General features: G+C 46.6%; 2 long non-coding RNA genes across 4 annotated transcripts in view; one reads left to right on the forward strand and one right to left on the reverse strand.

Annotated features, from left to right (window-relative positions):
* The first annotated feature begins 4779 nt into the window (after window positions 1-4779).
* LOC125774261 (uncharacterized) lies at window positions 4780-15143 on the forward strand. Of its 3 annotated transcripts, none has more exons than XR_007420720.1 (3): window positions 4780-5001; window positions 5069-5201; window positions 14839-15143. It is a non-coding gene; the product is annotated as an uncharacterized LOC125774261 (long non-coding RNA). The 3 variants fall into 3 exon arrangements; XR_007420719.1 differs by lacking the exon at window positions 14839-15143 and adding an exon at window positions 9545-9849; XR_007420718.1 differs by lacking the exon at window positions 14839-15143 and adding an exon at window positions 5301-5653.
* A 6298-nt stretch (window positions 15144-21441) lies between these two features.
* The window catches only part of LOC125774267 (uncharacterized), a 42322-nt gene continuing 35883 nt past the window's right edge, over window positions 21442-27880 (reverse strand). The window contains exon 4 of the long non-coding RNA XR_007420727.1: window positions 21442-22419. This is a non-coding gene — a long non-coding RNA (uncharacterized LOC125774267). The remainder of the gene's footprint in view (window positions 22420-27880) is intronic.

Genomic DNA, 27880 nt, shown 5'->3' on the forward strand with positions numbered 1-27880 from the left:
GTCCTGTCTGTTGTCCGTAGTCTTGTTCTTGGTTTGTCTGCGCTTGCGTTTCTTTGTCTTTTTGGCTGTTTGTGTGTCTGTGTGTTTGTCTGTTATGTTGCTTGCCTCATCGTTTGAAGGGGTCAAGGGTGTGTCCGTGGTCGTGGGGATGTCTGTTTCAGAGTTTTGTGTGGTTTCGGTCTTTTTGTTTGTTTGTGTTTTGGTGTTTGTGTCTTTTGGTGTTTTTGTCATTTTGTTTGTGTGGGTCGAAGGGTTGTTTGTTTGGGTGTCTTGTGTGTTTGTTGGTTTGTCTGTTTGTGTGGTGTCTTCGTTGTTTGGGTTGTCTGATGTTTGGTTTATCTGTGTTTGTGCCTGTGTTTGTTCCTGTGTCCACTGTTTTACAGCGTTCAACTTAAGCAGAAGCTTATTGTTGGCCTCCAAGATCAATTCCGTCATGTGCGTCAGCTCTTCCACCTCCTCTTTGGTCGGACCGGGAGACAGCTGTTTTTCGGGAGACTGAGGTGCAGGCTGGGCCTCCACTAGTGAAGACCTGGCCACTTCACCTACATTACCCGTGGACTGCCGCTCAACCGGTGTCGCAATGAGTTCCAGTAGTTCGTCCACTGCACGTGGCGGTGATTCGGGAACGTCCGTCATTGTTGTTTTGTCGTGATATCCCGTCTTGTTTTTGTCGGCTGTGTCGGCAAGCAAATTCAGGGAAGTCCTGAATTTGAGTGCCCAGTCTTTTGGCATAGTGAGGAGTCCTTTTGTCTTCTGTCCGTCCCGTATGTCACGGATTAAGCCAGTCAGTATCGCCATTGCCCGCTCTAAATCATTCGCGGGACTGATGCCAACGGGGTACCGTGCAAGGAAGTCCTCCAAGCTGCGCCCAGCCGTAGATGCAACCAGTGGTCCCGCACTCCCCTCGATGACCGGCTGCAGCGTCGACCGCTTTGCCAGGCCCAGTCCAACCTTCGAAGTGCTTTTCAAAGGTGCGGAAGCTTCCGCAAATGGAAGGGTTGGCATGGTCGGCGAGGAGCCTAGTGTCATCCGGCGAGTGAGTAGGGCCTCTTGTCTGGTTGACATCAACGGGGTCGCCGTGCTTAGGGAGGCCCGTCCTCTGGAGGTCACCCGGGCCGGTCCCGACAGTCGCTTGGGCGATGCGGTCAGTTGCGACCTGGAGGTACTGCGCGTCATTGGGGCCATGGTGGAAGCAGATGGAGTTTAACCTGGAAATATAAGAGCAGAGGGAGAGTGTAGTATTGCCTTTTTTGGAGGATAGGGATAAAAGTGAAAAACTTTGCCCTGGAAGAGAAAAGAAGAAGGAGAGTGTAGTATTGTTTAATTGGGTAGGAGGGGTTCTATCTGAAATTATAAGAACAGAGGGAAAGTGTAGTATTGCTTTTTTGGGGGAGGAGGGTTGAATTAAGAGGTTTTTCCTGAAATAAAAGAGAAGAAGGAGAGTGTAGTATTGTTTATTAATGGGGGGGGGGGGGGGGTAGGTTAAGCAATTTTCTGGAAATATAAGAAGAGAGGGAGAGTGTAGTATTGTTTGATAGAGGGGAGGAATTTAAGGATTTTTTATGAATAAGAAAAGAATTAGCACTGATAAGAGATAGAGAAGAGGAAAAGTGTAGTATTGTTAACAAGTGGAAGGGGATTTGGTAAATTAGTTATGAGGAAATGAGGATTTTGGCTGAAAATATAAGAGAGGAGGAGAGTGTAGTATTGCCTTGTGGGTTTAACGGATATATGGGATGGGTGTGAGAATTTTGACTGTAAGGAAAGAGGAGAATTAGAGCTGGAATTGTAGTAAAAGAAGGAGAGTGTAGTCTTGTTTATAATGTGGGGGGGGGGGGGGAGATTATAAATTAATAGGATTATTTAATTTGTGCTAAGCGTGAGAGAGAAGAGATGTTGTGGATATGCAGAAGAAAATATATATATATATATAGTAGTATTTTCGGATTTGGAAGGTTTAGGTCGTAAATCGAGGTTGGTTTAATGTTCGGGAATTTTAATGCTAGAGTGTACAGTAGGGTATTTTTGAAGGGGATTTGGATTTGTCTACAGAAACCTAATATATTGTTATTTAATTATTAGAATACTTTGAGTGAAGATTGATTATTTCCAGAAAAAAAATTATTCAGGGATTAGCTTATTTGTTGATGTGATGGTAAGAGAATTAATAAGTTAAGGCTTAATTTAGGAGATATTGTATCGGAACGGAACTCCTAGTTTGAGATTTAAATGAATGAATTAGTGAGTGAACTAATTGTTGGGTGAATTGGTTATTTGGGTGTAAGAGAGAGAATTGACGGATGGGAGCTACGGATGGGAGAATAAGCAAGGGATGCTAGTTGATGGGGTTTTTTTCCGTTACGGGTAGAAGGTAGCAAGTGTGTACGTGGGAATAAACTACCGAGCGGGGAGGAAACTACCTTGCGCATTGAATGGGGGTTTAGTGCGTACAGTTGATTATTATTTTAGAGGGTGTGGCAGGTGCACTAGAGAATGGTGAATAAGCAAAGGATGCTGGCTGGTGGGATTTCCCCCGTTACGGGTACAAGGTAGCAAGTGCGTACGTAGTTTGGCGAGGGGGGAAAAAACTACCTTGCGCGTGGGAAAGAGGTTTAGTGGGTTTAGTTAAATATTATTTTAGGAGGGTGTGGCAGGTGCAAAGGAGAAGAATGTTATGAGTGTAGGAAAGTGTGAGTTTGGTCCGTGCAAAAAAAAAAAAAAATATTTTCTACAGGTGTACAAAAATTAATTACAAGTGTGAAGGAAAATTTCTTCGCAGGAACAAAGGGGTTTGGTTCGTGTGAATGGGATTTTTGTAATGTTGTGTGTTTGTGAATGGGTTTTTTGGGTTTTTGCTCGGGAATTTTGAGATTCTTGTGGGTTTTCCTAACGATTTTTTAAATGGGGACAGGGAATTTGTACGTGGGTAGGCAAGGTTTTTAGGAATGTATGGTTAATGTTATTGAGTGTTGGGAATAATTTATGAACTAAAATTTCTGCTATCTTAAATGTCTGTGGCTTGCCGGTTTGAATCTACGCTGGCGCTTGTGGGATGCTTCGTCGCTTGAGGATCAATTTCCGGAGCACACACACACGCACGCACAAGCACTAGGACAATTAAGTTGGGACTGGTTTTGGCAGAGGGCCTCACCAATTTGTGGCGTCGACGCCGTCCGTCGAAAATCCGCGTATTTATTGTAGAAGACAACAAATCAGAACGGTTATCCACAGACGCGGTCGCCTCCCAATTGATCTTAATTATCCGTTGATTCAATACAGTGGCACTCGCTAAAGCGGGACTGGTTTGGCAGAGGGCTTCACCAACTTGGGGCGTCAACGCCGCCTGTAGAATATCCGTGAATTATCGTGGAAGACAATAACTCAAAAGATACGGCAATCAACAGACGCGGACGCCTCCCACTTGCACTTGTTTGCACTTAGTCGCACACGCATGCGCCACTGAAAGTTCTTCGCGCACTAGACACTTTCACGAATGTTGTTAGTTTCACTAGTCGGTAAAATTGTCGCAGAAGGCAACTTAATTTGATCCAAATTTAAAATGATCCACTTAACGCAGAAGGCGATTAGGATGCTGTTGGAAATTAATGAGTAAAAACGGGACAAAATCACTGTGCCGACGGCAGAAGAAGAGGGAACTGGATATAATTTAACAAAAACCCGTTGGCAGATTTGCCGCAGAAGGCAAGTTAATTGGATCAATGAATAAATTAGTAAACAAAACGGCAGATTTTCACTGGATTCACAAGCTAACACTCGTGTCACAGAGAACACTTTATTGAAATAGAATTCACGCTCGTAGGGATCGCAAAACACAACACATAAAGCACGGCCACATCCAATCACAGAGTAATTCGGAACGCAACACCACTTAACTGCTGTTAGCACGATCACACACACACAAGCACAATATTCCACTTCCAAGTCGCTGATTTAACACCTGCTGTGAGCACTCCACTAATTTCTACCAGAGGCGCGCCAAAGGTAGAAAAAGCTTTGTAGAACTCCAATACCAAGGCGGGAGCAAAGTGTGAACACGTCTGCTCCGGTCGGCTGTTCGCAAGCGTCTTTAGCCAAGACACCTTAGCCAAGACACATTAGCCAAGACACCTTAGCCAAGACACATTAGCCAAGACACCTTAGCCAAGACACATTAGCCAAAACACCTTAGCCAAGACACATTAGCCAAGACACATTAGCCGAGACACATTAGCCAAGACACCTTAGCCAAGACACCTTAGCCAAGACACATTAGCCAAGACACCTTAGCCAAGACACCTTAGCCAAGACACCTTAGCCAAGACACATTAGCCAAGACACATTAGCCGAGACACATTAGCCAAGACACATTAGCCAAGACACATTAGCCAAGACACCTTAGCCAAGACACCTTAGCCAAGACACATAAGCCAAGACACATTAGCCAAGACACATTAGCCAAGACACATTAGCCAAGACACCTTAGCCAAGACACATTAGCCAAGACCCACTAGCCGAGACACATTAGCCAAGACACCTTAGCCAAGACACATTAGCCGAGACACATTAGCCAAGACACCTTAGCCAAGACACATTAGCAAAGACACATCCCACTTGGCAGAAATCGCATGAGAGGGGGGAAATTTCTTCATTCTCGCTACCCCTGACCCTCACTTTCGAGCGATCGTACGACAAACTCTCACTCCACCACCCTACCTCACTCACACACGCTCCCATATTCTATGTAAACCCTCACCGCAACCTGCGTCATTAACCCACCCCACACCTGAACGTTCCCATACTCGAAGTGTTAGACAATTTTGGTTCCACACTTTGAAGCCTGTCGAGGAGTGTGGCACTATATTGTTTTTCGCTGTCTCCTTTCTTTCACTACAAAATTGCTTTTGCCCTGTCTTTGGCGTATTCATATGAGTTTGGCCTTTGCTGGAGGCGGAGGTGTGTGCGCAAGCGTTATCGTGTTTTGTGAAGTGATTCTTTGCTCCGGTAAGTAATGTAAAAACTAGTGATTGTGATAAGTGAATTAATTCTATTCCTTGTGTTTTGTGCGTAGTGAATCCCATCGAGTCGATCAGCTGATGGAAAGAGTTTGGCCGTGAAGCGGAAAGGGTGAAGCCGGAGTTAAACCGCAGGATGGCAGGACAAATCACATCGGAGAGAGTGCTGAATATTCGACGTCTTGAGAGGTACGCATTTTAACACTCGAAATGAGTTAAAGAAAAAAAAAACAAAGTGTAAAGATTTCGCATGTCTCTCCGCTTTTTTTTTCTTCTATATATTTACAGAAACCACTGACGAACCCCATCTCACCGTCCGCTTCGCAGAACGCCGGCAGTTTTTTTACCTGATCGTTCAGCGACCGCTTGCGCATGATGAGCGTAGGTGCAATAAAAAAAGGGATCGTATGTATTTCCTTGTAATTATTTCGTTCACGGTCGTGGTGTGCTCGGGACGAGGGTGTCCCGAATGCAGCAATAGGAAAGAAAGGGAAAGCGAGAAAGAACAAAAAAGCGAAGGAAAGAACGGGACAAAATAAAGCTAATTTTTTGGCTTCCCGGCTTATTATAAATAAGCTTGGGAGCTTCCATGCTTGCAAGCTTGCATGCTCGTATGCAAGCGTACATGCGCCCCGCCCCCTATACCCGATTCTCCCACCCCCGCGAACGATCCACGAACGAGGCTTACTAAGTTGCTAGTAAGCCTTTAATAAGCCGGCTAATAAGCCGCAATGTCGTACGACTTTTGCCAAGTGGGATAAGCCAAGACACCTTAGCCAAGACACATTAGCCAAGACACCTTAGCCAAGACACCTTAGCCAAGACAACTTAGCCAAGACACATAAGCCAAGACACCTTAGCCAAGACACCTTAGCCAAGACACTTTAGCCGAGACACATTAGCCAAGACACCTTAGCCAAGACACCTTAGCCAAGACACCTTAGCCAAGACATATAAGCCGAGACACATTAGCCAAGACACCTTAGCCAAGACACCTTAGCCAAGACACCTTAGCCAAGACACATTAGCCAAGACACAATAGCCAAGACACCTTAGCCAAGACACATTAGCCGAGACACATTAGCCAAGACACATTAGCCGAGACACCTTAGCCAAGACACCTTAGCCGAGACACCTTAGCCAAGACACCTTAGCCAAGACACATTAGCCGAGACACATTAGCCAAGACACATTAGCCAAGACACCTTAGCCAAGACACCTTAGCCAAGACACCTTAGCCAAGACACTTTAGCTGAGACACATTAGCCAAGACACCTTAGCCAAGACACCTTAGCCAAGACACCTTAGCCAAGACATATAAGCCGAGACACATTAGCCAAGACACCTTAGCCAAGACACCTTAGCCAAGACACCTTAGCCAAGACACCTTAGCCAAGACACATTAGCCAAGACACATTAGCCAAGACACCTTAGCCAAGACACATTATCCAAGACACCTTAGCCAAGACACCTTAGCCAAGACACCTAAGCCAAGACACATTAGCCAAGACACATAAGCCAAGACATATTAGCCGAGACACATTAGCCAAGACACCTTAGCCAAGACACCTTAGCCAAGACACCTTAGCCAAGACACATTAGCCAAGACACATTAGCCAAGACACCTTAGCCAAGACACATTAGCCGAGACACATTAGCCAAGACACATCAGCCGAGACACCTTAGCCAAGACACCTTAGCCAAGACACCTTAGCCAAGACACCTTAGCCAAGACACCTTAGCCAAGACACATTAGCCGAGACACCTTAGCCAAGACACCTTAGCCAAGACACCTTAGCCAAGACACCTTAGCCAAGACACCTTAGCCAAGACACATAAGCCAAGACACATTAGCCAAGACACATTAGCCGAGACACATTAGCCAAGACACCTTAGCCAAGACACATTAGCCAAGACACATTAGCCGAGACACATTAGCCAAGACACATTAGCCGAGACACCTTAGCCAAGACAAATTAGCCAAGACACATTAGCCAAGACACATAAGCCAAGACACATTAGCCAAGACACCTTAGCCAAGACATATTAGCCGAGACACATTAGCCAAGACACCTTAGCCAAGACACATTAGCCAAGACACATTAGCCGAGACACATTAGCCAAGACACCTTAGCCAAGACACATTAGCCAAGACACCTTAGCCAAGACACCTTAGCCAAGACACCTTAGCCAAGACACATAAGCCAAGACACATTAGCCGAGACACATTAGCCAAGACACATTAGCCGAGACACCTTAGCCAAGACACCTTAGCCAAGACACCTTAGCCAAGACACATTAGCCGAGACACATTAGCCAAGACACCTTAGCCAAGACACCTTAGCCAAGACACATGAGCCGAGACACATTAGCCGAGACACATTAGCCAAGACACCTTAGCCAAGACACATTAGCCGAGACACATTAGCCAAGACACATTAGCCAAGACACCTTAGCCAAGACACCTTAGCCAAGACACCTTAGCCAAGACACCTTAGCCAAGACACCTAAGCCAAGACACTTTAGCCGAGACACATTAACCAAGACACCTTAGCCAAGACACCTTAGCCAACACACCTTAGCCAAGACACATTAGCCAAGACACCTTAGCCAAAACACCTTAGCCAAGATACATTAGCCAAGACACATTAGCCGAGACACATTAGCCAAGACACCTTGGCCAAGACACCTTAGCCAAGACACATAAGCCAAGACACCTTAGCCAAGACACCTTAGCCAAGACACCTTAGCCAAGACACCTTAGCCAAGACACATTAGCCAAGACACATTAGCCGAGACACATTAGCCAAGACACATTAGCCGAGACACCTTAGCCAAGACACCTTAGCCAAGACACCTTAGCAAAGGCACCTTAGCCAAGACACATTAGCCGAGACACATTAGCCAAGACACATTAGCCAAGACACCTTAGCCAAGACACATTAGCCAAGACACATTAGCCAAGACACATTAGCCGAGACACATTAGCCAAGACACCTTAGCCAAGACACATTAGCCGAGACACATTAGCCAAGACACATTAGCCAAGACACCTTAGCCAAGACACATTAGCCAAGACACCTTAGCCAAGACACCTTAGCCAAGACACATTAGCCGAGACACATTAGCCGAGACACATTAGCCAAGACACCTTAGCCAAGACACCTTAGCCAAGACACCTTAGCAAAGGCACCTTAGCCAAGACGCATTAGCCGAGACACATTAGCCAAGACACATTAGCCAAGACACCTTAGCCAAGACACATTAGCCAAGACACCTTAGCCAAGACACCTAAGCCAAGACACTTTAGCCGAGACACATTAGCCAAGACACCTTAGCCAAGACACATTAGCCAAGACACCTTAGCCAAGACACATTAGCCAAGACACCTTAGCCAAGACACATTAGCCAAAACACCTTAGCCAAGACACATTAGCCAAGACACATTAGCCGAGACACATTAGCCAAGACACCTTAGCCAAGACACCTTAGCCAAGACACATTAGCCAAGACACCTTAGCCAAGACACCTTAGCCAAGACACCTTAGCCAAGACACATTAGCCAAGACACATTAGCCGAGACACATTAGCCAAGACACATTAGCCAAGACACATTAGCCAAGACACCTTAGCCAAGACACCTTAGCCAAGACACATAAGCCAAGACACATTAGCCAAGACACATTAGCCAAGACACATTAGCCAAGACACCTTAGCCAAGACACATTAGCCAAGACACACTAGCCGAGACACATTAGCCAAGACACCTTAGCCAAGACACATTAGCCGAGACACATTAGCCAAGACACCTTAGCCAAGACACATTAGCAAAGACACATCCCACTTGGCAGAAATCGCATGAGAGGGGGGAAATTTCTTCATTCTCGCTACCCCTGACCCTCACTTTCGAGCGATCGTACGACAAACTCTCACTCCACCACCCTACCTCACTCACACACGCTCCCATATTCTATGTAAACCCTCACCGCAACCTGCGTCATTAACCCACCCCACACCTGAACGTTCCCATACTCGAAGTGTTAGACAATTTTGGTTCCACACTTTGAAGCCTGTCGAGGAGTGTGGCACTATATTGTTTTTCGCTGTCTCCTTTCTTTCACTACAAAATTGCTTTTGCCCTGTCTTTGGCGTATTCATATGAGTTTGGCCTTTGCTGGAGGCGGAGGTGTGTGCGCAAGCGTTATCGTGTTTTGTGAAGTGATTCTTTGCTCCGGTAAGTAATGTAAAAACTAGTGATTGTGATAAGTGAATTAATTCTATTCCTTGTGTTTTGTGCGTAGTGAATCCCATCGAGTCGATCAGCTGATGGAAAGAGTTTGGCCGTGAAGCGGAAAGGGTGAAGCCGGAGTTAAACCGCAGGATGGCAGGACAAATCACATCGGAGAGAGTGCTGAATATTCGACGTCTTGAGAGGTACGCATTTTAACACTCGATATGAGTTAAAGAAAAAAAAACAAAGTGTAAAGATTTCGCATGTCTCTCCGCTTTTTTTTTCTTCTATATATTTACAGAAACCACTGACGAACCCCATCTCACCGTCCGCTTCGCAGAACGCCGGCAGTTTTTTTACCTGATCGTTCAGCGACCGCTTGCGCATGATGAGCGTAGGTGCAATAAAAAAAGGGATCGTATGTATTTCCTTGTAATTATTTCGTTCACGGTCGTGGTGTGCTCGGGACGAGGGTGTCCCGAATGCAGCAATAGGAAAGAAAGGGAAAGCGAGAAAGAACAAAAAAGCGAAGGAAAGAACGGGACAAAATAAAGCTAATTTTTTGGCTTCCCGGCTTATTATAAATAAGCTTGGGAGCTTCCATGCTTGCAAGCTTGTATGCTCGTATGCAAGCGTACATGCGCCCCGCCCCCTATACCCGATTCTCCCACCCCCGCGAACGATCCACGAACGAGGCTTACTAAGTTGCTAGTAAGCCTTTAATAAGCCGGCTAATAAGCCGCAATGTCGTACGACTTTTGCCAAGTGGGATAAGCCAAGACACCTTAGCCAAGACACATTAGCCAAGACACCTTAGCCAAGACACCTTAGCCAAGACAACTTAGCCAAGACACATAAGCCAAGACACCTTAGCCAAGACACCTTAGCCAAGACACTTTAGCCGAGACACATTAGCCAAGACACCTTAGCCAAGACACCTTAGCCAAGACACCTTAGCCAAGACATATAAGCCGAGACACATTAGCCAAGACACCTTAGCCAAGACACCTTAGCCAAGACACCTTAGCCAAGACACCTTAGCCAAGACACATTAGCCAAGACACCTTAGCCAAGACACCTTAGCCAAGACACCTTAGCCAAGACACATTAGCCAAGACACATTAGCCGAGACACATTAGCCAAGACACCTTAGCCGAGACACCTTAGCCAAGACACCTTAGCCAAGACACATTAGCCGAGACACATTAGCCAAGACACATTAGCCAAGACACCTTAGCCAAGACACCTTAGCCAAGACACCTTAGCCAAGACACTTTAGCTGAGACACATTAGCCAAGACACCTTAGCCAAGACACCTTAGCCAAGACATATAAGCCGAGACACATTAGCCAAGACACCTTAGCCAAGACACCTTAGCCAAGACACCTTAGCCAAGACACCTTAGCCAAGACACATTAGCCAAGACACATTAGCCAAGACACCTTAGCCAAGACACATTATCCAAGACACCTTAGCCAAGACACCTTAGCCAAGACACCTAAGCCAAGACACATTAGCCAAGACACATAAGCCAAGACATATTAGCCGAGACACATTAGCCAAGACACCTTAGCCAAGACACCTTAGCCAAGACACCTTAGCCAAGACACATTAGCCAAGACACATTAGCCAAGACACCTTAGCCAAGACACATTAGCCGAGACACCTTAGCCAAGACACATTAGCCGAGACACCTTAGCCAAGACACCTTAGCCAAGACACCTTAGCCAAGACACCTTAGCCAAGACACCTTAGCCAAGACACATTAGTCGAGACACCTTAGCCAAGACACCTTAGCCAAGACACCTTAGCCAAGACACCTTAGCCAAGACACCTTAGCCAAGACACATAAGCCAAGACACATTAGCCAAGACACATTAGCCAAGACACATTAGCCAAGACACATTAGGCGAGACACATTAGCCAAGACACCTTAGACAAGACACCTTAGCCAAGACACATTAGCCAAGACGACTTAGCCAAGACACATTAGCCAAGACACATTAGCCAACACACCTTAGCCAAGACACATTAGCCAAGACACCTTAGCCAAGACACCTTAGCCAAGACACCTTAGCCAAGACACCTTAGCCAAGACACCTTAGCCAAGACACATTAGCCACGACACATTAGCCAAGACACCTTAGCCAAGACACATTAGCCAAAACACCTTAGCCAAGACACATTAGCCAAGACACCTTAGCCGAGACACATTAGCCAAGACACCTTAGCCAAGACACCTTAGCCAAGACACCTTAGCCAAGACACCTTAGCCAAGACACCTTAGCCAAGACACCTTAGCCAGGACACATTAGCCAAGACACATTTGCCGAGACACATTAGCCGAGACACATTAGCCAAGACACCTTAGCCAAGACACATTAGCCGAGACACATTAGCCAAGACACATTAGCCAAGACACCTTAGCCAAGACACCTTAGCCAAGACACCTTAGCCAAGACACCTTAGCCAAGACACTTTAGCCGAGACACATTAACCAAGACACCTTAGCCAAGACACCTTAGCCAAGACACATTAGCCGAGACACATTAGCCAAGACACCTTAGCCAAGACACCTAAGCCAAGACACCTTAGCCAAGACACCTTAGCCAAGACACCTTAGCCAAGACACCTTAGCCAAGACACCTTAGCCAAGACACATTAGCCACGACACATTAGCCAAGACACCTTAGCCAAGACACATTAGCCAAAACACCTAAGCCAAGACACATTAGCCAAGACACCTTAGCCGAGACACATTAGCCAAGACACCTTAGCCAAGACACCTTAGCCAAGACACCTTAGCCAAGACACCTTAGCCAAGACACCTTAGCCAAGACACATTAGCCAAGACACATTAGCCGAGACACATTAGCCGACACACATTAGCCAAGACACCTTAGCCAAGACACATTAGCCGAGACACATTAGCCAAGACACATTAGCCAAGACACCTTAGCCAAGACACCTTAGCCAAGACACCTTAGCAAAGACACCTTAGCCAAGACACTTTAGCCGAGACACATTAACCAAGACACCTTAGCCAAGACACCTTAGCCAAGACACATTAGCCGAGACACATTAGCCAAGACACCTTAGCCAAGACACCTAAGCCAAGACACCTTAGCCAAGACACCTTAGCCAAGACACCTTAGCCAAGACACCTTAGCCAAGACACCTTAGCCAAGACACATTAGCCACGACACATTAGCCAAGACACCTTAGCCAAGACACATTAGCCAAAACACCTTAGCCAAGACACATTAGCCAAGACACCTTAGCCGAGACACATTAGCCAAGACACCTTAGCCAAGACACCTTAGCCAAGACACCTTAGCCAAGACACCTTAGCCAAGACACCTTAGCCAAGACACCTTAGCCAAGACACATTAGCCAAGACACATTAGCCGAGACACATTAGCCGAGACACATTAGCCAAGACACCTTAGCCAAGACACATTAGCCGAGACACCTTAGCCAAGACAAATTAGCCAAGACACATTAGCCAAGACACATAAGCCAAGACACATTAGCCAAGACACCTTAGCCAAGACATATTAGCCGAGACACATTAGCCAAGACACCTTAGCCAAGACACATTAGCCAAGACACATTAGCCGAGACACATTAGCCAAGACACCTTAGCCAAGACACCTAAGCCAAGACACCTTAGCCAAGACACCTTAGCCAAGACACCTTAGCCAAGACACATAAGCCAAGACACCTTAGCCAAGACACCTTAGCCAAGACACATTAGCCAAGACACCTTAGCCAAGACACATTAGCCAAGACACATTAGCCGAGACACATTAGCCAAGACACCTTAGCCAAGACACATTAGCCAAGACACATTAGCCGAGACACATTAGCCAAGACACCTTAGCCAAGACACCTAAGCCAAGACACCTTAGCCAAGACACCTTAGCCAAGACACCTTAGCCAAGACACCTTAGCCAAGACACCTTAGCCAAGACACCTTAGCCAAGACACATTAGCCAAGACACCTTAGCCAAAACACCTTAGCCAAGATACATTAGCCAAGACACATTAGCCGAGACACATTAGCCAAGACACCTTAGCCAAGACACCTTAGCCAAGACACATAAGCCAAGACACCTTAGCCAAGACACCTTAGCCAAGACACCTTAGCCAAGACACCTTAGCCAAGACACATTAGCCAAGACACATTAGCCGAGACACATTAGCCAAGACACATTAGCCAAGACACCTTAGCCAAGACACCTTAGCCAAGACACCTTAGCAAAGGCACCTTAGCCAAGACACATTAGCCGAGACACATTAGCCAAGACACATTAGCCAAGACACCTTAGCCAAGACACATTAGCCAAGACACATTAGCCAAGACACATTAGCCGAGACACATTAGCCAAGACACCTTAGCCAAGACACATTAGCCGAGACACATTAGCCAAGACACATTAGCCAAGACACCTTAGCCAAGACACATAAGCCAAGACACATTAGCCAAGACACATTAGCCGAGACACATTAGCCAAGACACCTTAGCCAAGACACATTAGCCAAGACACCTTAGCCAAGACACATTAGCCAAGACACCTTAGCCAAGACACCTTAGCCAAGACACCTTAGCCAAGACACATTAGCCAAGACACATTAGCCGAGACACATTAGCCAAGACACATTAGCCAAGACACATTAGCCAAGACACCTTAGCCAAGACACCTTAGCCAAGACACATAAGCCAAGACACATTAGCCAAGACACATTAGCCAAGACACATTAGCCAAGACACCTTAGCCAAGACACATTAGCCAAGACACACTAGCCGAGACACATTAGCCAAGACACCTTAGCCAAGACACATTAGCCGAGACACATTAGCCAAGACACCTTAGCCAAGACACATTAGCAAAGACACATCCCACTTGGCAGAAATCGCATGAGAGGGGGGAAATTTCTTCATTCTCGCTACCCCTGACCCTCACTTTCGAGCGATCGTACGACAAACTCTCACTCCACCACCCTACCTCACTCACACACGCTCCCATATTCTATGTAAACCCTCACCGCAACCTGCGTCATTAACCCACCCCACACCTGAACGTTCCCATACTCGAAGTGTTAGACAATTTTGGTTCCACACTTTGAAGCCTGTCGAGGAGTGTGGCACTATATTGTTTTTCGCTGTCTCCTTTCTTTCACTACAAAATTGCTTTTGCCCTGTCTTTGGCGTATTCATATGAGTTTGGCCTTTGCTGGAGGCGGAGGTGTGTGCGCAAGCGTTATCGTGTTTTGTGAAGTGATTCTTTGCTCCGGTAAGTAATGTAAAAACTAGTGATTGTGATAAGTGAATTAATTCTATTCCTTGTGTTTTGTGCGTAGTGAATCCCATCGAGTCGATCAGCTGATGGAAAGAGTTTGGCCGTGAAGCGGAAAGGGTGAAGCCGGAGTTAAACCGCAGGATGGCAGGACAAATCACATCGGAGAGAGTGCTGAATATTCGACGTCTTGAGAGGTACGCATTTTAACACTCGATATGAGTTAAAGAAAAAAAAACAAAGTGTAAAGATTTCGCATGTCTCTCCGCTTTTTTTTTCTTCTATATATTTACAGAAACCACTGACGAACCCCATCTCACCGTCCGCTTCGCAGAACGCCGGCAGTTTTTTTACCTGATCGTTCAGCGACCGCTTGCGCATGATGAGCGTAGGTGCAATAAAAAAAGGGATCGTATGTATTTCCTTGTAATTATTTCGTTCACGGTCGTGGTGTGCTCGGGACGAGGGTGTCCCGAATGCAGCAATAGGAAAGAAAGGGAAAGCGAGAAAGAACAAAAAAGCGAAGGAAAGAACGGGACAAAATAAAGCTAATTTTTTGGCTTCCCGGCTTATTATAAATAAGCTTGGGAGCTTCCATGCTTGCAAGCTTGTATGCTCGTATGCAAGCGTACATGCGCCCCGCCCCCTATACCCGATTCTCCCACCCCCGCGAACGATCCACGAACGAGGCTTACTAAGTTGCTAGTAAGCCTTTAATAAGCCGGCTAATAAGCCGCAATGTCGTACGACTTTTGCCAAGTGGGATAAGCCAAGACACCTTAGCCAAGACACATTAGCCAAGACACCTTAGCCAAGACACCTTAGCCAAGACAACTTAGCCAAGACACATAAGCCAAGACACCTTAGCCAAGACACCTTAGCCAAGACACTTTAGCCGAGACACATTAGCCAAGACACCTTAGCCAAGACACCTTAGCCAAGACACCTTAGCCAAGACATATAAGCCGAGACACATTAGCCAAGACACCTTAGCCAAGACACCTTAGCCAAGACACCTTAGCCAAGACACCTTAGCCAAGACACATTAGCCAAGACACCTTAGCCAAGACACCTTAGCCAAGACACCTTAGCCAAGACACATTAGCCAAGACACATTAGCCGAGACACATTAGCCAAGACACCTTAGCCGAGACACCTTAGCCAAGACACCTTAGCCAAGACACATTAGCCGAGACACATTAGCCAAGACACATTAGCCAAGACACCTTAGCCAAGACACCTTAGCCAAGACACCTTAGCCAAGACACTTTAGCTGAGACACATTAGCCAAGACACCTTAGCCAAGACACCTTAGCCAAGACATATAAGCCGAGACACATTAGCCAAGACACCTTAGCCAAGACACCTTAGCCAAGACACCTTAGCCAAGACACCTTAGCCAAGACACATTAGCCAAGACACATTAGCCAAGACACCTTAGCCAAGACACATTATCCAAGACACCTTAGCCAAGACACCTTAGCCAAGACACCTAAGCCAAGACACATTAGCCAAGACACATAAGCCAAGACATATTAGCCGAGACACATTAGCCAAGACACCTTAGCCAAGACACCTTAGCCAAGACACCTTAGCCAAGACACATTAGCCAAGACACATTAGCCAAGACACCTTAGCCAAGACACATTAGCCGAGACACCTTAGCCAAGACACATTAGCCGAGACACCTTAGCCAAGACACCTTAGCCAAGACACCTTAGCCAAGACACCTTAGCCAAGACACCTTAGCCAAGACACATTAGTCGAGACACCTTAGCCAAGACACCTTAGCCAAGACACCTTAGCCAAGACACCTTAGCCAAGACACCTTAGCCAAGACACATAAGCCAAGACACATTAGCCAAGACACATTAGCCAAGACACATTAGCCAAGACACATTAGGCGAGACACATTAGCCAAGACACCTTAGACAAGACACCTTAGCCAAGACACATTAGCCAAGACGACTTAGCCAAGACACATTAGCCAAGACACATTAGCCAACACACCTTAGCCAAGACACATTAGCCAAGACACCTTAGCCAAGACACCTTAGCCAAGACACCTTAGCCAAGACACCTTAGCCAAGACACCTTAGCCAAGACACATTAGCCACGACACATTAGCCAAGACACCTTAGCCAAGACACATTAGCCAAAACACCTTAGCCAAGACACATTAGCCAAGACACCTTAGCCGAGACACATTAGCCAAGACACCTTAGCCAAGACACCTTAGCCAAGACACCTTAGCCAAGACACCTTAGCCAAGACACCTTAGCCAAGACACCTTAGCCAGGACACATTAGCCAAGACACATTTGCCGAGACACATTAGCCGAGACACATTAGCCAAGACACCTTAGCCAAGACACATTAGCCGAGACACATTAGCCAAGACACATTAGCCAAGACACCTTAGCCAAGACACCTTAGCCAAGACACCTTAGCCAAGACACCTTAGCCAAGACACTTTAGCCGAGACACATTAACCAAGACACCTTAGCCAAGACACCTTAGCCAAGACACATTAGCCGAGACACATTAGCCAAGACACCTTAGCCAAGACACCTAAGCCAAGACACCTTAGCCAAGACACCTTAGCCAAGACACCTTAGCCAAGACACCTTAGCCAAGACACCTTAGCCAAGACACATTAGCCACGACACATTAGCCAAGACACCTTAGCCAAGACACATTAGCCAAAACACCTAAGCCAAGACACATTAGCCAAGACACCTTAGCCGAGACACATTAGCCAAGACACCTTAGCCAAGACACCTTAGCCAAGACACCTTAGCCAAGACACCTTAGCCAAGACACCTTAGCCAAGACACATTAGCCAAGACACATTAGCCGAGACACATTAGCCGACACACATTAGCCAAGACACCTTAGCCAAGACACATTAGCCGAGACACATTAGCCAAGACACATTAGCCAAGACACCTTAGCCAAGACACCTTAGCCAAGACACCTTAGCAAAGACACCTTAGCCAAGACACTTTAGCCGAGACACATTAACCAAGACACCTTAGCCAAGACACCTTAGCCAAGACACATTAGCCGAGACACATTAGCCAAGACACCTTAGCCAAGACACCTAAGCCAAGACACCTTAGCCAAGACACCTTAGCCAAGACACCTTAGCCAAGACACCTTAGCCAAGACACCTTAGCCAAGACACATTAGCCACGACACATTAGCCAAGACACCTTAGCCAAGACACATTAGCCAAAACACCTTAGCCAAGACACATTAGCCAAGACACCTTAGCCGAGACACATTAGCCAAGACACCTTAGCCAAGACACCTTAGCCAAGACACCTTAGCCAAGACACCTTAGCCAAGACACCTTAGCCAAGACACCTTAGCCAAGACACATTAGCCAAGACACATTAGCCGAGACACATTAGCCGAGACACATTAGCCAAGACACCTTAGCCAAGACACATTAGCCGAGACACCTTAGCCAAGACAAATTAGCCAAGACACATTAGCCAAGACACATAAGCCAAGACACATTAGCCAAGACACCTTAGCCAAGACATATTAGCCGAGACACATTAGCCAAGACACCTTAGCCAAGACACATTAGCCAAGACACATTAGCCGAGACACATTAGCCAAGACACCTTAGCCAAGACACCTAAGCCAAGACACCTTAGCCAAGACACCTTAGCCAAGACACCTTAGCCAAGACACATAAGCCAAGACACCTTAGCCAAGACACCTTAGCCAAGACACATTAGCCAAGACACCTTAGCCAAGACACATTAGCCAAGACACATTAGCCGAGACACATTAGCCAAGACACCTTAGCCAAGACACATTAGCCAAGACACATTAGCCGAGACACATTAGCCAAGACACCTTAGCCAAGACACCTAAGCCAAGACACCTTAGCCAAGACACCTTAGCCAAGACACCTTAGCCAAGACACCTTAGCCAAGACACCTTAGCCAAGACACCTTAGCCAAGACACATTAGCCAAGACACCTTAGTCAAAACACCTTAGCCAAGATACATTAGCCAAGACACATTAGCCGAGACACATTAGCCAAGACACCTTAGCCAAGACACCTTAGCCAAGACACATAAGCCAAGACACCTTAGCCAAGACACCTTAGCCAAGACACCTTAGCCAAGACACCTTAGCCAAGACACATTAGCCAAGACACATTAGCCGAGACACATTAGCCAAGACACATTAGCCAAGACACCTTAGCCAAGACACCTTAGCCAAGACACCTTAGCAAAGGCACCTTAGCCAAGACACATTAGCCGAGACACATTAGCCAAGACACATTAGCCAAGACACCTTAGCCAAGACACATTAGCCAAGACACATTAGCCAAGACACATTAGCCGAGACACATTAGCCAAGACACCTTAGCCAAGACACATTAGCCGAGACACATTAGCCAAGACACATTAGCCAAGACACCTTAGCCAAGACACATAAGCCAAGACACATTAGCCAAGACACATTAGCCGAGACACATTAGCCAAGACACCTTAGCCAAGACACATTAGCCAAGACACCTTAGCCAAGACACATTAGCCGAGACACATTAGCCAAGACACATTAGCCGAGACACCTTAGCCAAGACACCTTAGCCAAGACACCTTAGCCAAGACACCTTAGCCAAGACACCTTAGCCAAGACACCTTAGCCAAGACACCTTAGCCAAGACACATAAGCCAAGACACATTAGCCAAGACACATTAGCCGAGACACATTAGCCAAGACACCTTAGCCAAGACACATTAGCCAAGATACATTAGCCAAGACACATTAGCCGAGACACATTAGCCAAGACACATTAGCCAAGACACCTTAGCCAAGACACATTAGCCAAGACACATTAGCCGAGACACATTAGCCAAGACACCTTAGCCAAGACATATTAGCCAAGACACATTAGCCGAGACACATTAGCCGAGACACATTAGCCAAGACACATTAGCCGAGACACCTTAGCCAAGACAAATTAGCCAAGACACATTAGCCAAGACACCTTAGCCAAGACACATTAGCCGAGACACCTTAGCCAAGACACCTTAGCCAAGACACCTTAGCCAAGACACCTTAGCCAAGACACATAAGCCAAGACACATTAGCCAAGACGCATTAGCCGAGACACATTAGCCAAGACACCTTAGCCAAGACACATTAGCCGAGACACATTAGCCAAGACACCTTAGCCAAGACACCTTAGCCAAGACACCTTAGCCAAGACACATTAGCCAAGACACATTAGCCGAGACACATTAGCCAAGACACCTTAGCCAAGACACATTAGCCAAGACACATTAGCCGAGACACATTAGCCAAGACACATTAGCCGAGACACCTTAGCCAAGACAAATTAGCCAAGACACATTAGCCAAGACACATAAGCCAAGACACATTAGCCAAGACACCTTAGCCAAGACATATTAGCCGAGACACATTAGCCAAGGCACCTTAGCCAAGACACATTAGCCAAGACACATTAGCCGAGACACATTAGCCAAGACACCTTAGCCAAGACACCTTAGCCAAGACACCTTAGCCAAGACACCTTAGCCAAGACACATTAGCCAAGACACATTAGCCAAGACAACTTAGCCAAGACACATTAGCCAAGACACATTAGCCAAGACACATTAGCCGAGACACCTTAGCCAAGACACCTTAGCCAAGACACCTTAGCCAAGACACCTTAGCCAAGACACCTTAGCCAAGACACATTAGCCGAGACACATTAGCCAAGACACATTAGCCAAGACACCTTAGCCAAGACACCTTAGCCAAGACACATAAGCCAAGACACATTAGCCAAGACACCTTAGCCAAGACACCTTAGCCAAGACACCTTAGCCAAGACACCTTAGCCAAGAAACCTTAGCCAAGACACATTAGCCACGACACATTAGCCAAGACACCTTAGCCAAGACACATTAGCCAAGACACATTAGCCGAGACACATTAGCCAAGACACATTTGCCGAGACACCTTAGCCAAGACACATTAGCCAAGACACATTAGCCAAGACACATAAGCCAAGACACATTAGCCAAGACACATTAGCCGAGACACCTTAGCCAAGACACATTAGCCAAGACACATTAGCCAAGACACATAAGCCTAGACACATTAGCCAAGACACCTTAGCCAAGACACCTTAGCCAAGACACATTAGCCAAGACACATTAGCCAAGACACATTAGCCAAGACACATTAGCCAAGACACCTTAGCCAAGACACCTTAGCCAAGACACCTTAGCCAAGAAACCTTAGCCAAGACACATTAGCCACGACACATTAGCCAAGACACCTTAGCCAAGACACATTAGCCAAGACACATTAGCCGAGACACATTAGCCAAGACACATTAGCCGAGACACCTTAGCCAAGACACATTAGCCAAGACACATGAGCCAAGACACCTTAGCCAAGACACATAAGCCAAGACACATTAGCCAAGACACATTAGCCGAGACACATTAGCCAAGACACCTTAGCCAAGACACATTAGCCAAGACACCTTAGCCAAGACACCATAGCCAAGACACCTTAGCCAAGACACATTAGCCAAGACACATTAGCCAAGACACCTTAGCCAAGACACATTAGCCAAGACACATTAGCCAAGACACCTTAGCCAAGACACCTTAGCCAAGACACATAAGCCAAGACACCTTAGCCAAGACACCTTAGCCAAGACACCTTAGCCAAGACACATTAGCCGAGACACCTTAGCCAAGACACCTTAGCCAAGACACCTTAGCCAAGACACATTAGCCGAGACACCTTAGCCAAGACACATTAGCCAAGACACATTAGCCAAGACACATAAGCCAAGACACATTAGCCAAGACACCTTAGCCAAGACATCTTAGCCGAGACACATTAGCTGAGACACATTAGCCGAGACACATTAGCCAAGACACCTTAGCCAAGACACCTTAGCCAAGACACCTTAGCCAAGACACCTTAGCCAAGACACATTAGCCGAGACACATTAGCCAAGACACATTAGCCAAGACACCTTAGCCAAGACACCTTAGCCAAGACACATAAGCCAAGACACCTTAGCCAAGACACCTTAGCCAAGACACCTTAGCCAAGACACCTTAGCCAAGACACCTTAGCCGAGACACCTTAGCCAAGACACCTTAGCCAAGACACCTTAGCCAAGACACCTTAGCCAAGACACCTTAGCCAAGACACCTTAGCCAAGACACATTAGCCAAGACACATTAGCCAAGACACTTTAGCCGAGACACATTAGCCAAGACACATTAGCCAAGACACATTAGCCAAGACACATTAGCCGAGACACATTAGCCAAGACACCTTAGACAAGACACCTTAGCCAAGACACATTAGCCAAGACACCTTAGCCAAGACACATTAGCCAAGACACATTAGCCAAGACACCTTAGCCAAGACACATTAGCCAAGACACCTTAGCCAAGACACCTTAGCCAAGACACCTTAGCCAAGACACCTTAGCCAAGACACCTTAGCCAAGACACATTAGCCACGACACATTAGCCAAGACACCTTAGCCAAGACACATTAGCCAAGACACATTAGCCGAGACACATTAGCCAAGACACATTAGCCAAGACACATTAGCCAAGACACATTAGCCAAGCCACATAAGCCAAGACACATAAGCCAAGACACATTAGCCGAGACACCTTAGCCAAGACACATTAGCCAAGACACATTAGCCAAGACACATAAGCCAAGACACATTAGCCAAGACACATTAGCCGAGACACATTAGCCAAGACACCTTAGCCAAGACACCTTAGCCAAGACACCTTAGCCAAGACACATTAGCCAAGACACCTTAGCCAAGACACATTAGCCACGACACCTTAGCCAAGACACCTTAGCCAAGACACCTTAGCCAAGACACCTTAGCCAAGACACCTTAGCCAAGACACATTAGCCGAGACACATTAGCCGAGACACATTAGCCAAGACACCTTAGCCAAGACACATTAGCCAAGACACATTAGCCGAGACACATTAGCCAAGACACATTAGCCGAGACACCTTAGCCAAGACACATTAGCCAAGACACATTAGCCAAGACACATAAGCCAAGACACATTAGCCAAGACACCTTAGCCAAGACATATTAGCCGAGACACATTAGCCAAGACACCTTAGCCAAGACACATTAGCCAAGACACATTAGCCGAGACACATTAGCCAAGACACCTTAGCCAAGACACCTAAGCCAAGACACCTTAGCCAAGACACCTTAGCCAAGACACATAAGCCAAGACACATTAGCCGAGACACATTAGCCAAGACACATTAGCCGAGACACCTTAGCCAAGACACCTTAGCCAAGACACCTTAGCCAAGACACATTAGCCGAGACACATTAGCCAAGACACCTTAGCCAAGACACATTAGCCAAGACACCTTAGCCAAGACACCTTAGCCAAGACACCATAGCCAAGACACCTTAGCCAAGACACATTAGCAAAGACACATTAGCCGAGACACATTAGCCAAGACACATTAGCCGAGACACCTTAGCCAAGACACCTTAGCCAAGACACCTTAGCCAAGACACCTTAGCCAAGACACTTTAGCCGAGACACATTAACCAAGACACCTTAGCCAAGACACCTTAGCCAAGACACATTAGCCAAGACACCTTAGCCAAAACACCTTAGCCAAGATACATTAGCCAAGAAACATTAGCCGAGACACATTAGCCAAGACACCTTAGCCAAGACACCTTAGCCAAGACACCTTAGCCAAGACACCTTAGCCAAGACACATTAGCCAAGACACATTAGCCGAGACACATTAACCGAGACACCTTAGCCAAGACACCTTAGCCAAGACACCTTAGCAAAGGCACCTTAGCCAAGACACATTAGCCGAGACACCTTAGCCAAGACACATTAGCCAAGACACATTAGCCAAGACACATTAGCCAAGACACCTTAGCCAAGACACATTAGCCGAGACACATTAGCCAAGACACATTAGCCAAGACACCTTAGCCAAGACACATAAGCCAAGACACATTAGCCAAGACACATTAGCCGAGACACATTAGCCAAGACACATTAGCCAAGACACATTAGCCAAGACACCTTAGCCAAGACACCTTAGCCAAGACACCTTAGCCAAGACACATTAGCCAAGACACATTAGCCAAGACACATTAGCAAAGACACATTAGCCGAGACACATTAGCCAAGACACATTAGCCAAGACACCTTAGCCAAGACACCTTAGCCAAGACACCTTAGCCAAGACACCTTAGCCAAGACACCTCAGCCAAGACACATTAGCCGAGACACATTAGCCAAGACACATTAGCCAAGACACCTTAGCCAAGACACATTAGCCAAGACACATTAGCCGAGACACATTAGCCAAGACACCTTAGCCAAGACACCTTAGCCAAGACACCTTAGCCAAGACACCTTAGCCAAGACACATAAGCCAAGACACATTAGCCAAGACACATTAGCCGAGACACATTAGCCAAGACACCTTAGCCAAGACACATTAGCCAAGACACATTAGGCGAGACACATTAGCCAAGACACCTTAGACAAGACACCTTAGCCAAGACACCTTAGCCAAGACACCTTAGCCAAGACACCTTAGCCAAGACACATTAGCCAAGACACATTAGCCAAGACACCTTAGCCAAGACACATTAGCCAAGACACATAAGCTAAGACACATTAGCCAAAACACATTAGCCGAGACACATTAGCCAAGACACCTTAGCCAAGACACATTAGCCAAGACACATTAGCCGAGACACATTAGCCAAGACACCTTAGCCAAGACACCTAAGCCAAGACACATTAGCCAAGACACATTAGCCAAGACACCTAAGCCAAGACACCTTAGCCAAGACACCTTAGCCAAGACACCTTAGCCAAGACACCTTAGCCAAGACACATAAGCCAAGACACATTAACCGAGACACATTAGCCAAGACACATTAGCCGAGACACCTTAGCCAAGACACCTTAGCCAAGACACCTTAGCCAAGACACCTTAGCCAAGACACCTTAGCCAAGACACACTAGCCGAGACACCTTAGCCAAGACACCTTAGCCGAGACACATTAGCCGAGACACATTAGCCAAGACACCTTAGCCAAGACACATTAGCCGAGACACATTAGCCAAGACACATTAGCCAAAACACCTTAGCCAAGACACCTTAGCCAAGACACCTTAGCCAAGACACTTTAGCCGAGACACATTAACCAAGACACCTTAGCCAAGACACCTTAGCCAAGACACCTTAGCCAAGATACATTAGCCAAGACACCTTAGCCAAGACACCTTAGCCAAGACACCTTAGCCGACACACATTAGCCAAGACACCTTAGCCAAGACACCTTAGCCAAGACACATTAGCCGAGACACATTAGCCAAGACACCTTAGCCAAGACACATTAGCCAAGACACATTAGCCAAGACACATTAGCCAAAACACCTTAGCCAAGACACCTTAGCCAAGACACCTTAGCCAAGACACTTTAGCCGAGACACATTAACCAAGACACCTTAGCCAAGACACCTTAGCCAAAACACCTTAGCCAAGATACATTAGCCAAGAAACATTAGCCGAGACACATTAGCCAAGACACCTTAGCCAAGACACCTTAGCCAAGACACATAAGCAAAGACACCTTAGCCAAGACACCTTAGCCAAGACACATAAGCCAAGACACCTTAGCCAAGACACCTTAGCCAAGACACCTTAGCCAAGACACATTAGCCAAGACACATTAGCCGAGACACATTAGCCAAGACACATTAGCCAAGACACCTTAGCCAAGACACCTTAGCCAAGACACCTTAGCAAAGGCACCTTAGCCAAGACACATTAGCCGAGACACATTAGACAAGACACATTAGCCAAGACACATTAGCCAAGACACCTTAGCCAAGACACATTAGCCGAGACACATTAGCCAAGACACCTTAACCAAGACACATTAGCCGAGACACATTAGCCAAGACACATTAGCCAAGACACCTTAGCCAAGACACATAAGCCAAGACACATTAGCCTAGACACATTAATCGAGACACATTAGCCAAGACACCTTAGCCAAGACACATTAGCCAAGACACCTTAGCCAAGACACCTTAGCCAAGACACCTTAGCCAAGACACATTACCCAAGACACATTAGCCAAGACACCTTAGCCAAGACACATTAGCCGAGACACATTAGCCAAGACACATTAGCCGAGACACCTTAGCCAAGACACCTTAGCCAAGACACCTTAGCCAAGACACCTTAACCAAGACACCTTAGCCAAGACACCTCAGCCAAGACACATTAGCCGAGACACATTAGCCAAGACACATTAGCCAAGACACCTTAGCCAAGACACATTAGTCAAGACACATTAGCCGAGACACATTAGCCAAGACACCTTAGCCAAGACACATTAGCCAAGACACATTAGCCGAGACACATTAGCCAAGAAACCTTAGCAAAGACACCTTAGCCAAGACACCTTAGCCAAGACACATAAGCCAAGACACATTAGCCAAGACACATTAGCCAAGACACATTAGCCAAGACACATTAGCCGAGACACCTTAGCCAAGACACATTAGCCAAGACACATTAGCCAAGACACATTAGCCAAGACACCTTAGCCAAGACACCTTAGCCAAGACACATAAGCCAAGACACATTAGCCAAGACACATTAGCCGAGACACATTAGCCAAGACACCTTAGCCAAGACACATTAGCCGAGACACATTCGCCGAGACACATTAGCCAAGACACCTTAGCCAAGACACATTAGCCAAGACACCTTAGCCAAAACACCTTAGCCAAGACACATTAGCCAAGACACCTTAGCCAAGACACCTTAGCCAAGACACATTAGCCGAGGCACATTAGCCAAAACACATTAGCCAAGACACATTAGCCAAGACACCTTAGCCAAGACACCTTAGCCAAGACACATAAGCCAAGACACATTAGCCAAGACATATAAGCCGAGACACATTAGCCAAGACACCTTAGCCAAGACACCTTAGCCAAGACACCTTAGCCAAGACACCTTAGCCAAGACACATTAGCCAAGACACATTAGCCAAGACACCTTAGCCAAGACACATTAGCCAAGACACCTTAGACAAGACACCTTAGCCAAGACACCTTAGCCAAGACACATTAGCCAAGACACATTAGCCAAGACACATTAGCCAAAACATATTAGCCAAGACACCTTAGCCAAGACACCTTAGCCAAGACACCTTAGCCAAGACACATTAGCCAAGACACCTTAGCCAAGACACATTAGCCAAGACACATTAGCCAAGACACATTAGCCAAGACACCTTAGCCAAGACACCTTAGCCAAGACACCTTAGCCAAGACACCTTAGCCAAGACACCTTAGCCAAGACACATTAGCCAAGACACATTAGCCAAGACACCTTAGCCAAGACACATTAGCCAAGACACATAAGCTAAGACACATTAGCCAAGACACATTAGCCGAGACACATTAGCCAAGACACCTTAGCCAAGACACATTAGCCAAGACACCTTAGCCAAGACACCTTAGCCAAGACACCTTAGCCAAGACACCTTAGCCAAGACACATTAGCCGAGACACATTAGCCAAGACACCTTAGCCAAGACACATTAGCCAAGACACATAAGCTAAGACACATTAGCCAAGACACATTAGCCGAGACACATTAGCCAAGACACCTTAGCCAAGACACATTAGCCAAGACACATTAGCCGAGACACATTAGCCAAGACACCTTAGCCAAGACACCTTAGCCAAGACACATTAGCCAAGACACCTTAGCCAAGACACATTAGCAAAGACACATTAGCCAAGACACCTTAGCCAAGACACATTAGCCAAGACACCTTAGCCAAGACACCTTAGCCAAGACACCTTAGCCAAGACACCTTAGCCAAGATACATTAGCCACGACACATTAGCCAAGACACCTTAGCCAAGACACATTAGCCAAAACACCTTAGCCAAGACACATAAGCCAAGACACATTAGCCGAGACACATTAGCCAAGACACCTTAGCCAAGACACATTAGCCAAGACACCTTAGCCAAGACACAATAGCCAAGACACCTTAGCCAAGACACATTAGCCAAGACACCTTAGCCAAGACACCTTAGCCAAGACACATTAGCCAAGACACATTAGCCGAGACACATTAGCCAAGACACCTTAGCCAAGACACCTTAGCCAAGACACATTAGCCACGACACCTTTGCCAAGACACCTTAGCCAAGACACCTTAGGCAAGACACATTAGCCAAGACACA

Source organism: Anopheles funestus, unplaced genomic scaffold (genome assembly GCF_943734845.2).
Source record: "Anopheles funestus unplaced genomic scaffold, idAnoFuneDA-416_04 scaffold_11_ctg1, whole genome shotgun sequence".
Classification (NCBI taxonomy): Eukaryota; Metazoa; Arthropoda; class Insecta; order Diptera; family Culicidae; genus Anopheles; species Anopheles funestus.